Below are 12,211 nucleotides of genomic sequence, written 5' to 3'. Positions count from 1 at the left end.
CCTTTACTACCTATTATTTAAAAAAAGCAGTAGTATCACCTTAGGTTAAGACTTCATAATTTATAAAGTATTTTACAATTATTATCTCATTTCATTATGTAATTGCCTTGCTTTATAGTTAAAGATACCAAATTGTACAGACAGTAATTTGTCATTATTTACATGTATTAATTGGTAGCATCAACATATTAATTGATAGAGGTAAACAGAAAACCTGAATTTCACCCCAAGTCGTGTACTCTTTCAAAAACACCAAAGCTGTCTTCCCATTCTTAATTGTATAATATTAATTCTTGAAACTGCTTCATAGGTTGTAATTCCCAGTGAGTTAGGTAGGCATGTAAAAGAAAAGCCTCAACATCAATTTTAAAAATTCCAATTTTGCTTTATGCATTTGTGGATAGTTTTTATGTGATCTTTGGTAGTCATTTCCCTCTCGTGGAATATTCCCAAAGGATGCATATACTTCTCTTCCACCTATAATCCTCTTGCCTTTTGCCTAAATGTCCTGATCCAAGAGGCCCTCTGGCTACCCTAACTCATATAACCCCAATGTTTGCTTCTCAGACCCTTGTTTATTAATTCCATAGCCTGCTTACCATTTGGCATTATGTTTTGCATGTTTGTTGACCTAAATACTGTTGCTGTCCTCTACTAGTCTCTGTGATCTATAGTTGTCTCCTCAAAATGTGGGTTAATGTTGCCACTCCTTTAACACTTGAATGACTGTGTAAGTCTAGGAATTCTCAAAGTTACTTAACCATACAGCCAGTTCTGCCTGGGCAGTGTCAGCAAGGGGAGTACTCTGGGGGGAGAGGCAGCACACATGCCTTTGGAGAAGGCCTAACACTTGCTAGCACACAGTTAAAGTCTTGATATTTTTGGTGTGATTTCTAAGTTGCATGTCACCAGTCATATTGATCCCTCAGGCACATTGACTCACGAGGCCTTGGAATGTAATATTCTGACTTATGTCAAATAAGGTATTTTTAAAATTAATTTGCACCCCCAAAAAGCTGTCAAATTCAAAATTTTGCTGAGCTATGTTAATCTCCCATCTGTGCAGAGTGGGATTCACAATAAGTTGCTGGTTGTTAATAATGTTGGATTTGTGCTCTAGAAAATACACTTGACACATTTGCAGAAAGCACACTTCTTCCTGGCATAAAGTTTAATAGCATATGATATAGAGCCATGAGCTCTAGATATGAAAGGAGTTTGCTGATTTTCTTTTACTTTTCCCTGAGAATATCACATAAAGGAAGCAGAAAGGTAGAGTCACTAAGTTAAAAATCATTCCATTCTCATTGTCCAACTCAGCTTTGCTCTCCATGTCATCTAATGGGGTGGGGCTTTCTGGTGTTGATGTTACTTCTGGTAAGTATCCAGTGCCCTGCCACAAAGAGGCCAACAAGGGTGAATGATTGATGATGATGATGACAGCAAAGATGGATGATGGATGTGCTTATGTATGCCAACTGGCTCAATGCTTCATTAACAGAAGCTCAGGTATCAGAAGCAACAGATGAAAGTACAAATGTATGCTCTCCAAATGGCCAGGGAAGAGGTTCAGATTGCAAATTAGGAACTTATTTTCTAGTAGCCTAGACCCTAAGAAGACTTTATATTCAAAGAATAATGAAAGGACATAAAGCTCTCATAAGCTAGGAATCCAAGGACTACATGAAAATTAAATCTTTCTTAGTAATCAGGTGAGAAGACACGCTCAGTTAAGAAGAGAATGCTGACAGGAAGGTTGTAATTGAAAGATAAACCTCGGCTACAATGTGGCTAGAGCCTTCTGATCAGACAACTCCAGAACTGAGGGAGCTCTAAATGTTCTTTTTGATTTTCATTGGTGATAAAGTAGATACTGAAAAGGGAAGAGATATGAAGATCCCCTTTCTTTGAGGTCAAAGTCACTATTTGGGTAATTGCACCACAGAAAGAGCGCTTTGAATTTCTCATGATGAATGCTCAGAGGCGTGTGCACGTGTGACATGGCAGAACCAAACTTGTTCTGTCCCAGGGATCCCAGAGGCACTGGAGGAGATCTAGATGACAGGATGTAAGGTCAGTGGCAACAAAAAAGTTGAGTTTTCAAAGGAATGACAAACACTGATGTGGCTGGCCAGCCCCTTCCCAAAATCTGAAATGAGAAGATTAGTCTGGGTAAGGAAAGGACAAATGTTACTAACCAAAGATGAGGCAGAACACGGCATGAATCCACACAAAGGTAGGACAAGCTTTCCATACAGGACCATATCACAAGGAATTTTTAAGATTAGCAACTGGAAGGTAGGTATCAAGGACTCAAAATATTAAAATCAAGAATGAAAAAGAGGATATTAATTTTGACCTCAGAAGAAATGAAAATAAGCAAATACTATAGGTTACTGTAATCCAAGCCATACACATCAACTAGATAAAATGAACTCATTAAGACTTGAACTACAAAAGTTTATTTATGATGAGGTACAAAATCAGAAGAGAACTATAATATAGGGATTATTAGTTATAAAAATTTCCATCAAAGGAAAATCTAGAACCAGAGGGCATCACTGTCAAATAATCAAATATTTAAAGACTTAACATCCATCATTCAAAAAAGACTTCAGAAAAAATAGAAGAGGCGAAAACACTTTCCAACTCATTCCATGAGACAGTAATACCAACATCAAAGTCCTTAGAAAACTACAGGGGCACCTAGGAGGCTCAGTCTGTTAAGCTTCTGACTCTTGAATTCGGCTCAGGTCATGATCTCATGGTCAGGAGATCGAGCCCTGTGTCCAGCACTGCACTCAGCATGGAGTCTGCTTGAGATTCTCTTTCCCCCCCTCCCCCTCCCCCGACTTGCACTAAATCAAATAAATAATAAATAAATAAATTCTTTAAAAAACAAAAACCCAAGATCTTGCATGAACAAAGACACAAAATCCTCAAAAAAAATACTAACAAACCAAATACATAAGTACAAAAAAGAACAACAACAAAAAAGATCACACACCGTGATTAATTGTGATATACCCTAGGAGTGCAAGGTTGGTTCAACATAGAATAATCACCAACCCTGTTGATACCCTAATTTTAGAGCTGGCCTCTAGAAGATAAGAAATCTGTCTTGTTTTAGGACAAATTTTATAGAAACTGTTACAGCAGCAACAGAAAGTTTAAGTTCAGTGCTGATTGTGGAATGCTACTATAACAAATACCTAAAAATGTGCAAGTGGCTTTGGATAATGGGCAAATACTGGAAGAAGTTTGAGAAGAGTGACAGAAAAACCCTCAACTGCCTTGAACAGTTAGCAGAAACATGGATGTTAACAAGTCTGCCAGTAAGGACTCAGAAGGGAGAAATCTGGTTTAAAAATTAGATTTAAAAAGCCATATTATTAAAAGAAATAATTGAATCATCATAAACAGATTGTTAGTAGAAATATGAATGTGAAAGGTGCTGCTGCCAAGTGTTCAGAAGGAAATAAGGAACTATATCAAAAACTTGAGGAAAGGGGATCCTTGTTATATAAGACACAGAAAGCTTAGTGGAATTGTGTTCTATGGTTCTGCAAAAGCAGAGCTTTTAAGGGATGAGCTTGGGTATTTGGCAGAAGCAATATCTAAGTAGTTGGAAAGAGAGGACTTGTTTCTTCTTGCTGCTTCTAGCAAAATGCAAGAAGAAAAAAATACATAGAGGGAAGAACCATTTAGCAAAAAGGAACCAGAGCTTGATGTTTGGGGCACTCCTCAGCCTCTCTAGATTGTAAAAAAACAGTAAAATTAGAGTCACTGTCAGGAAAGTGTACTTCGGCAAGAAAGCCAAGAGTGTGAATGGGACACTCTAAAGGCACACAATATCAGCGTTCAGTTGCACAGAGAGCTCTCTGATGAGATTAGGATGTGACTCTCAGATTCCCGCCATAGTTACCTATGCAGAAACCTGGAACAGCGGTAGGATTATCCTGGAATCATATGGCGGTGGAGGGGTGGGCCTCTTGTCTAATGGGGTGAATCTCAGGACGTTCAAAGGAGACCCACAAAATTCTTGAGAATTTTATATGAGCAGAAATACTACCCATTTGGGACTGAAAAAGACAGAGAGAAGGCAAACTGCCAGAAGGCTACCAGACTCCCAACGTTCTACAGACAGGAAACAGGGTGACCACACCGCTCCACTTCAAATACGTGCTAATGGTCATGAGAAGGAAGAAGTCCTAGGGTGAAGTCCTCAGCCCAAAGATGGGAGTCTTGAGCCCAGAAGATGGCAGTGAGAACCAAAAAGGATGACTTTTAGACCTTAAAATCCAATGTTTGTCCAGGTAGATTCCAGAATTGCTTGGGATAAGTGATTGCAGTTTTCTTTCCACTTTCACACTTTTTGGATGGGAATGTCTGTAACTACTATCTTATGCTTATCCCATCACAATATTTCAGAACTAGATAGACGGTTTCTAATTTTCCAAGTCCACAATTGCTGAGGAATTTTGCCCCAGGATCTATTATACCTGGGACTAATTCCTACCTGGTCTAGAGTATTGGTATTTTGAGCTGGTATTGATAAAATTTGGACTTGAGTGGATGCTGGAAGGGGTTGAGGTTCTAAAGGGTCTTGGAATGTTGTGAATGTATTTTATGTGTGATATGGACATAAATATTTAGGGACCCGAGGGTGGATTTGGAGATCTCAACAGAATCATGTTGCTCACATCCCAAACCCTGGAATCTGCAAATATGTTATCTTTCATGGCAAAAGGAACATTGCTGATGGGATTATTTTAAGGTACTTGAGATGGGAGAATATCCTGGATTGTTCAGGTCAATGTTAAGGGGTCCTTATAAAAGGAAGACAGATACAGAGATATAAGGATGGAGGCAGAGGTGAGAGTGATTTGAGGTCATGAAGCCATGAATGCAGATGGGCTCTTGAAGTTGAAAAATGTAAGGAAACAGATTCTCTCCCATACCCTCCAGAAGGAATACAACCTTGCTGACACTGTATTTTTAGGATTTCTTACCTTCAAAATTTATCCTGTTTTAAGGCACTTAATCTGTGGTGATTTGTTATAGTAGAAATAGGAAACTAGTACCTAACCTACTGAGTTCTGTCTACTCAATAAACCAGTTAAATATTATGATGGTTTTGCACTAGATTTTTTTTTTTATATTTAATGACTGTCAAAAAAAGTCTCAGAGACAAAACATTTAGAAATAAGTGAGGGACGCCTGGGTGGCTCAGTCGGTTAAGCGGCTGCCTTCGGCCTGGGTCATGATCCCAGGGTCCTGGGCTCGAGTCCCACATCGGGCTCCTTGCTCAGCAGGGAGCCTGCCTCTCTCTCTCTCCCTCTGCTTGTGCTCTCTCTGTCAAATAAATAAAATCTTAAAAAAAAAAAAAAAAAAAAGAAAGAAGTGAAATTTAGAATAAAGGTTTACAAGAGAGTCCAGGATTTATCAAGACTGAGTCAACAACAACATAAAATATAACAGTTATTTATAGGAAACATATGTCAAATTTCCTGAGTTTAATTTTGTTCATGATGGAGAAATAGCAGTTTTCTCCCAAGATTATTGTAACTGAAAGTTTTTCAGTTATATACAGGCATCAGCTTTGCAAAAAGTTTTTTGGGGGTCAGTAACAAGAAAGCCTTAAGATATCTTTTATGTTGGAGTTTAGAACTAGATGGGATGACTCTGCTTTTTTCCATTTGTTTTTATTTTTGGTTTATCTCCAAGTTTAAAGTGCTTTCTCCTCACCTCCTGATTATAGAATATAATGTGCACATGCTTGTAATGGTAGCGGGACAAAGTGCCAGTTTTTCTTAGAAATAATTTATCATAAATATTTTAATATCAACCTATCTATCCATCTATTCATTTCATTACTTTTAATACCCATACAGTATTCACTTATATGGAAGGAGCATCTTTTATTTTCTCAACTGGCCATTTTTGAACATTTGCATTGTTTCCAAATTTTTGCTATTAACAATTCAATGTGTATCCTTATAGTCAGATTTTTGTGATCATTAACTATTATTAACTGTTAATTTATAAAAGATTTTTAGAAGTTGACATTTGAAGCAAATAGCATGTCAATGTTTAAGCTTTAATTCTTCTATACTTATGACCTCTATATTCTAATACGTCCTAAAAGAAAATATTGCCAGTTAGATTAGGCAGTTCGTCAAGTTAACCTAGGGAAACTATCCTAAGGTTATTCCTTTTCGGTTATTTTAAGACTTTTTACCCGATTTAAAAATTAATCAAGTCTCCCATTTATCCTTTACTATACTGACTTTAGCTTTTGGGTTCATTGTCATACCTGCCATAGTACAGGTGGGCCAAAGAAGGAATTATGCTAATTTTAGGCTACTGAGTATCAACACTTGTAAAGTTTGCCACTAATACAGATTAATCAGCATCCAGAAGGAAATTTCAGAATCTCTGCCTTTCTTCTCTCAGTGCTAAGTCTCTGGGCCACAGATGACGCCTATGAACACTTCTTCAGTTGTTATTTGGTAGGAATAATTATGTGGGTGAGGTAATTAATTACACAGGGAATAATCCAGTTGTTTTTCAGTAACTGGCCATTTCTTCCATTATTTGCTACTGAATGAGAAATCTTAGTTGAGATGAGCAGTAAAGATGTGGCGATTGTTAGCCTTAGGGCTAATGAGCGGCTCTGGAGTGCTTGGGCTCATGAAGGTTTTCCAGGTTTTAATTAGCTAAGAGCTGATATCTATGATGAAATAACTCAGATATTTGTAATTAAAAGAGCAAAGCTACTTAGTGTGCAACAGAGTAAATGTCTTTTGAGTTTGGTTAAATAAGAATATGAAAGTCTCGCCCTACATGAAATGTATCACGTTTCCCCAAGTGTATACATACTCTTCTTGGTTCTGTTTCTGTATCCCCAAACCACTTCAGTATTCTGGTGGAAATGCTCAAGCCACGGACAAGTTATTAAATTAACTGAAGAGTCAATTTGATTAAAACTTTTTTTTTTTTAAAAGATTTTATTTATTTATTTGACAGAGAGAGCGAAAGAGCACAAGCAGGGGGAGCAGCAGAGGGTGAGCAGAGAGCCTGATGTGGGACTTGATCCCAGGACCCTGGCATCATGACCTGAACCGAAGGCAGACGCTTAACCATCTGAGCCACCCAGGCGCCCTTGATTAAAACTTTTAAAGAAACTTCAGTTAGTTAAGTATACTCTATGGGAAAATAAGTTTGAAATGGTTAAATTACAGCTCCCCCAACCTGCCAACAACCGGTGGGGGTAGAGTGAAGTGGGTGTTTGATATGGAATGTAGGAATTAAGATGTATGAATAGTTTTATTTTTAGGAAAATACTATTCTAAATATAATTACACTTACCCTCCCCAAATGGGAGGAAACCTGAATCTCTCCCACAGATACAGAGGAGATTTGAAAGCTAGATGGTATTTTTAAATCATCTGAATTTGAGTCACTGTAGGAAGCAAAGTCATTTCTGGAGACAGGAATTCCATTGAGAACACTTTGAGGTACAACAAATTCCTTTAAATCTTAGTAACTTAAAAATTTCGCCAGTAATTTCCAGGTACTGTGGATAGGTTAGTAGTCGGTTAAAAGCTGTTTTAGGCTCTAAGCTTTATCAATATAATTGTTATAATTTTGTCTTAAAGCCTGATATTTGAGTAATTTTAAGCAGAGAGATTAGAAATTCTCTACAATTTTAGCTCAGTTGATATAAAATTAATATCCAAGGGCGCCTGGGTGTCTCCATCGGTTAAGCGTCTGTCTTCAGCTTAGGTCATGATCCCGGGATCCTGGAATCGAGTGCCGGGTCGGGCTCCCTGCTCAGCGGGGAGCCTGCTTCTCCCTCTCCCTCTGCCTGCTGCTCTGCCTACTTGTGCTCTCTCTCTCTCTCTGAAATAAATAAATAAAATCTCAAAAAAATTAATATCCATTCAGAAGCCAACGTGCATTAAAGAGCAGATCAGTGAAGAAGTAAATGGACTAGGCATCTGTAATCAGACAAGAAGTAACATGTATACAGGTTTTGAAGAAAGACCCATGGCTCTGTCATGACGAGGAAAAGAAATTTCATCATAATGAAAGTAAACGATATTTATGCTTTTGTATGCATTAATATTCTTCACTAACTATAAACTCTCTATAAGTCTTATTCTATAGTGTGGCAAACATAAAATGTGAATCATTAGACAATCACAATCCTTCTCTTGCCTGTTTTTTTTTTTTTCTGCCCCGCACAATTCTAAGTTCAAAAAGCCTAGGCATTTTTATAGATATAGTATCTTGAAAATAAACATTTCAAAAAATATTTGAGCTCCTACTATGTGTCAAGAACTGCTGATGCTTCAAACCCTGTCCTTGCTTTCAGATATCCAGAGAAGATTAATATACCCTATGTCAAGTAATTCTCCCAAAACACTGACTTTTCTAAGAAATGTGAATTTTCAAGGCTTTGAGTAACTTGAGATACTTCAGTAGCCAGCATGGAAATTCATTTCTGTCACATGATATGCTTACAGCTGTTGGCTGTGGGGTTGTTTTCCCCTATTGTTTCCTTACTCCTTTCAAGAAAGCTCAGCTGAATTACAAACATTTAACCTGCTCCCTAACTTGTTCAAAGTCCTTCCCTGTAACATGTAGTGACAAAATTTCAAAGGATCACATGGTCTACATTGTTGTCCCTTCTCTTTTGGAGCTGGACACTAATCTTATATTCTGAAGAAAGTTGTCTAAATTCTGTTGTGTTCCATATCTGATGATGTGTGAGTTGCTGTTCAAACAAACGTCCCACACCGTCACCCCTTTGAGAAGATAAATACACCTAGACATCCCCCTTTCCTAAATAGGAAATGTAATCTGAGGCTGAGCTTGATGGAGTTTTCTGTTAGGGACCCAACCTTAGAAAATTTGCTAAACATATTCCCTCATAACAGGTACCATAATGACATCCCAATCTCTACCATACAATCTTGAAACTCAGTTAATTATGCCAGAGGTAGTCTAGGCTGACTTCTCAATCTTTCTCTTTCACATATACCAAATAATCTGTCAATACCCAGTGTTCAGTATTTTCAATATTTTTTTTCTGTGGATGACTTTTATGAATGACCCCTTATCTTCAGTCTTGAAGGTTTCCCTTTACAGTTTGCTTTGTTTATTTTTAAAGATTCTGATATCCAGAATTCTGGCATCTAGGGTACACCCTGGTCTAATTAAATCAGAATTTCTGGAGGTGGGATGCAGGGATCAGTATTTTTCCAAGATTCCCAAATGGGTCCAACATACAGTAAAGTCAGGGAACCTATAGATTACACATTTTTACTCTACATGCTCTCTTCACATAAGATGAGAGAGGAATCTCCTTTACAAGAATTTGAGATGACGGAAAGAACTTCTTTCCTCAAACACTAAACAAATCACTTAATATCTCTGGGTCTCATATGCATTATACGCAACTAATGAATTATTGAACACTATATCTGAAACTAATGATGTACTATATGTTGGCTAATTGAATTTAAATTAAAAAATGGAAATAAGAGTATCTTAGTTCTTTTAATAATTAAACTATACTATGCAGTAAAACATCCTGCATAGGGGGGTGTTTGAAAGACATTTCTCCTTCTTGGAAGAAGAGAAGGTATAAATCATTATTTAAATATAAAATCAAGCACTGCATGTGAATGCACCCTTATTCAGCTGTGAGCAAATGTGTATTTCTACACCTTTAGAATTCTCACTATGCTTTATCAGAACCAGATGGTGTAATCTAAACTCTACAACTCTGTAGGTTTTAGGATTTAACAGCTTATGTGTTTCCAACTCTATCATCGGTAATCTACTTTATGCAATTATAAATTCAAAAGAAACCATAAAAGCAACACAGGAGATTAGGCAAATTACATTTCCAAAATATCTCATTTCAGTTTTGTTTTTTGCATTTCATGACTTAAAGTAAAATTTTTAGAATGCATTCCAAGTTATAGATAGAAACCAATCATATTCTTCATACAAGTTCAAGCTGTTAAAGACACTGTGTTCATTTTTACTGGTTAATCCAATTTGTTAGCTGCACTTGAGAACTGCTTTAAATAAATTAAAAAAAAAACAACCCTTTGATTTAGATTTCTCCTTGTCTTGTGTTCCCTAGCTTCAGATAAAATGTGGTATTCACTGAAATCTGGATGAAACTTTTCCAAGTCCTTTAGAAAAAAAACCAATGCCAAAATTAATAAACATCATCTGGGCACTTTTGAATTTTGTTTAAAAATAGATTATTTTAAAGATTTTCATATATGAGAATAAGGCATAACAGAACAGTGCTTGATTTTATATTTAAATGCTTAAATTTCTGTCAAATCACTGAAATGAAATCTGTTAAATATTATAATCATGACTGAAACAATCATACCATTCTATACATCCTGAACAGAATTTTAACTAGTTTTTATCAAAAAGGATGCTTAACATAATAAATACACAAATAAAAGGCACCAAATTGCTATTTCCTTATCTAATGAATCTTGCGTATTGGCATTCTGGGGCTGAAAAATTGTTACCAAGCTACTTTTAACCCCCATTGGTTTACCTTATGGAAACCTTAGATGAGAAGTAAATGGGACTCTGCTTTCTATTTTTCATCTCTTATAAGCCCAACTTGGAAGAACTAGATAAATTTCATACACAGAATGCAGGGATTCAAGCGTAAGTCATATAAATTCTGTCGCCTCCCTGATCTTCTACCCCAGAGACCTCCTACATGTATCATGGCTTCTTTCCCACTGAGTCCGATAAGAATTCAGCGTTCTAGGACTTCATTGCCAATGTTTAAGATCTGGCCCAAAGATGAAATGGATGTGTCATCCTGGAACCACACAAAAATAACTCTCCAAATTTATACAGCAATTTACACTTGCAAATTTACACATCATCTCTTTTAATCCCAACAAGTACGTGAAATGCATTCATTAATTCATTAACAAATATTAATTTTTTCAAGCGCTGTGCCAGGTGCTGGGATTATGACAGAACTTAAGACAGTCCCTACTCTTATGGAATTTACAATCTACTTTTGCAAGGAGAGTATAATTTAACATCGTGCAGATTATTACAGTAGTAAGATTTTCTTTTAGAGGACAAATGAGATAAAATCATCAGCAATGGGGTCAAGGATTTAAAAAAAATACCCAGAAAGAAGAGTAATAGGAGAAAAGAGGTCATTGGATAGATCTTAGATCTGTAGAGCATTCTCAGGAGAACAATGAGAATAAAAGGTAAATTGCAGAAGGATAATGAGGAATAGATTTAAGGAAATAAAGGTAGATGGCTTCCTTCCTACGGTGGCTAGAGGAGTCCTAATTTCACATACTGTTAAACACAAGAGACCCTGCCAACCGGTCCTGAAGTAGATTCTAGACTCACTGGTTCCACTCCACCTCTTGTTTGTCTATTCGGTTCCACAACCTATTAGACGGGGGTTTGTAAATGGATGTTCTGGCTTTATCAGAAACATGCAGGCTGTTGCTATACACAGAGGGAGTCTTCTTCATGACCCTATACCACTTCATTAAACACAGTCTGAAAGACATCGACCACACCAAAAGTCCAGCCATTCCACCCCTGAGAATTCTTTGCAAAACACACTTGAAACTAGTGTTTCATTAGGTAAGCATTACAAATTGGTATGGAGAGGTGTTTGGAGGAGGGAGTAAACAGAGTATGGACCTGATAACTGGTGTGGAAAAACTTGATTTTTAAAAAGATTTTATTTTATTTATGAGAGAGATAGGCAGAGAGACAGAGTGCGAGCAGGGGAAGAGGCAGAGGGACAAGCAGACTCCCTGCTGAGCAAGGAGCCTGACACTGGGCTCAATCCCAGTACCCTCAGATCATGATCTGAGCTGAAGTCAGACGCTTTATTGACTGAGCCACCCAGGCACCCCAGGAAAAGCTTGATTTCAACAGAAGTAAAAGAGGAAGGGGAATGGTACACTTAGAGACTTAGTAGAACAGACAAGGGATGCAGTCATGCTGGCTCCCTCCCTCTGTAGAGCTTCTTTCTCTCTAGAGTCACAGATCTTTCACATGAAATACATATGCACACTGTAGAATTAAATGGGTCAGAACAAAGGCTGAAATCCCAGTTTCTCTGTTAGCTGCATCTTCCCAAAGGAGCAACATGTTATTTAAGCTAATGAAT

This window comes from Halichoerus grypus, chromosome 2 (genome assembly GCF_964656455.1).
Source record: "Halichoerus grypus chromosome 2, mHalGry1.hap1.1, whole genome shotgun sequence".
Lineage (NCBI taxonomy): Eukaryota > Metazoa > Chordata > Mammalia > Carnivora > Phocidae > Halichoerus > Halichoerus grypus.
Note: the sequence above shows the minus strand (reverse complement) of the source record.